The sequence below is a fragment of the Marmota marmota genome, unplaced genomic scaffold, assembly GCF_001458135.2.
Source record: "Marmota marmota marmota unplaced genomic scaffold, marMar, whole genome shotgun sequence".
In the NCBI taxonomy this organism is placed as follows: domain Eukaryota; kingdom Metazoa; phylum Chordata; class Mammalia; order Rodentia; family Sciuridae; genus Marmota; species Marmota marmota.
In genome coordinates, this window is record NW_026000109.1 from 187,772 (window position 1) to 190,989 (window position 3,218).

Consider the following 3,218-nt stretch of genomic DNA (forward strand, 5'->3'; position numbering starts at 1 on the left):
TTTTTTTTTTTTTTTTTTTTTGGTACCAAGGATTGAACCCAGAGTTGGTGAACCACTGAGGTACATCCCAGGCCCTTTTTATTTTTTTTATTTTGAGACAGTGTGTTGCTTAGTTGCTTAGGCCCTCACTAAGTTGGTGAGGCTGGCCTTGAACTTGTGATCCTCCCTAGCTATCACGTTACTCTTGAAATCACATTAAAATTATAGAAAAAGAATGAAAAAGATCAAAGAAAATAACAAGGAGACATAAAGCACTGAGAGAATTTTGCACATTTTTGAAAGAAAAGGGAGGGCCTGCAGCTATAGCTCAATGGTAGAGTGTCTGCCTCACATGTGTGAGGAACTGGGTTCGATCCTAAGCATAAATAAATAAAGATATTGTCTCTATCTACAACTAAAAAAATATTAAAAAAGAAAGAAAAGGGATAGCCAGTGGCCTACTGTGTTGCATGTAGAAACTGCCATTCACATGGTGAACATGAGGTTTACATGTGGTACTAAGTGCCTTTTTCTAAGGAATTCAAATGTTATGGCAATTTTCCAATGGGTGGAAGTAAAATGTCTTAAGGAAGAGGATGTTTTTTGTAGGAATCCCTTTATGCCTTGGCATGGTAGCTACTTCCTATATTTATAATTTTTGTAGTAACAGAACTATTAGTATGACTATTTACCTTCTCAGTTCTCCCATATTCTTGTAAGCAACTCTCTATATTAAATCCTATTTATTAAACTGGTATGGTTTTAATATTTCAAAAAGTCTCCCAGAGGGCAGGGGTTGTGGCTCAGTGGTAGAATGCTCACCTAGCATGCATGAGGCACTAGGTTCAATCCTCAGCATCACATAAAAATAAAATAAAGATATTATGTCTACCTAAACTAAAAAATAAATATATATATATATTTTTAAAAAATGTCTCCCAGAGAATACAAAAAGGGAATTTTTTTCCAGGTTTTTTAATGAGGTGGTAGTAATCTTGGTATCAGCACCTAAAAAGGACTATATGAAAAAGGCAATTTTATTCAAGCACAAAAATGCAAAAATTCTAATCATTAGAAAACTGTTCTACATATTACAAATCTAGTAATATATAAAAAGGCTGATATTTCATGAATAACTTGAATTTTTCCCAGAAATGCAAGATTGCATTTTAACATTAGAAAATGAATGTAATTTGCCACATTAAGAGATTAACGGAGAAACTGTGGGTGTAGCTCAGTGGCAGAGCATGTGCTTATTAACATGCATGAAGCCTTGGGTTCAATACCACATCAAAACAAACAAAAAAGAAATTAAAAGAGAAGGACCATATAATACAACAATATATGCAGAAGCACTTGATAAATTACTTTTTCTTTTTTGAATTTTTTTTTTAATATTAATTTTTTAGTTCTTGGCGAACACAACATCTTTGTTTGTATGTGGTGCTGAGGATCGAACCCGGGCCGCACGCTTGCCAGGCGAGCGCGATACCGCTTGAGCCACATCCCCAGCCCGATAAATTACATTTTCATTATTTTAAAGAAAATTTATAGCAAACTAGGAATAGGTGGAAATTTCCTTAGTCTACTAAAAAACATCCATTAAAATTCTGTAATAAACATTATACTCAAGGTGAAACTCTGAAAGCTTTTCTTTTTCTTTTTTAATATTTTTTAGTTATTAATGGACCTTTATTTTATTATTTATTTATAGGCGGTGCTGAGAATTGAACCCAGTGCCTCACATATGTAGGCAAGTGCTTTACCACTGAGCCACAACCAGAGCCCTGAAAGCTTTTCTTTGAGCTTTGAACCACCAAAAGGTTGCTTTCATAATTCTAGTCCGCATTGTACTGAGATCTTAACCAGTGGCATAAGACAAGAAAAAAGGGTCTAAGGTTTATACAAGAAATAAAATTGTCATTAGTCACAAATAAAATAGAAAATCCAATAGATACAGATAAATTATTAGAATCAGTAAAAACATTAAGTAATGTTGCTAAATACAAAGTAAATACAAGTCAATTTCCTTTTTATTAAAAAAAATTTTTTTAGTTGTAGATAGACATAATATCTTTATTTTTATGTGGTGCTGAGAATTGAACCCAGTGCCTCACATGTGAGAGGCAAGTGCTCTACCTCTGAGCTGTAACCCCAATTTTATACTAGCAAAAAGGAGTTAGGAAATGAAAGTTCAAAGATGCACTATTTACAATCAACAAGAAATATCAAATACCTAGGAATATATTGAAAAACCAGCCTCTACCTCAGAGCAAAGCCTGTCCAAGGAAGGGGGTGTGACCCTTGTCCTTGGAAAGACAAGGAAAATTGGAAGAGAGAGTCAAGAGATTAGATTTTTTGTTCCATTGGCCCAAGTTAGGTTACATACCCAACCCTGAACCAATGACTGGTTCTGGAAACTAGAATAATGCTGTCATTTTAGATAGTGCTCTATGGCTCTTCCTAGAGCCTGGGCTAGCATTTGCTTCCCCTAAATCACAGGAGCTCTATAGGGGAGATAAAGCAATCCAAAGGAAGATCAGATGCTGGAGAGGCAAATAGGATGTCCTCTTCTTAAACCCTTAGCCACTTCTTAGAGATAAATATTGGTGAATATTACCCTTATACCTTTTTTTCTGGGATAAAATTGAGACCTTAATATGTAGCATCATTGTCCAATAAGGAGGCAGCCACACGTGGTTATTTCAATTGAAATTAATTAAAAGTTAAATAAAATTACAATTCAACTCCTCAGTCACACCAATCATATTCCAAGTGCTCAGTAGCTACAAGTGGTGAGTGACTCCTTTTTGAGCAGTGTGGATATATATCTAACATTTCCATCATTATAGACTATATATAGTCATTAACATGCACTGATTTGAAAACATCATTTGAAAAACTTCGTGGCAGAAAGATACTCCATTGAAAGAGGTGCCATCAATTAGCCATTTCCGTACAAGCATTTAAAAGGCTACACAGCTAAATAACATTCTGTAAATGTATATGAGAAAGTCTTAATCTGTTAATTCTCACAAGCATCAAAGAGTCTCATTTATCCGCGCGTGGTGGTGCTGGCCTTATGTAATCCCAGTGGCTCCAGAGGCTGAGGCAGCCTCAGCAACGGCGAGGGGCTGAGCAACTCAGTGAGACCCTGTCTCCAAATAAAATACAAAATAGGGCTGGGGATGTGGCTCAGTGGCCGAGTGCCCCTGAGTTCAATACCCAGTACACACTGT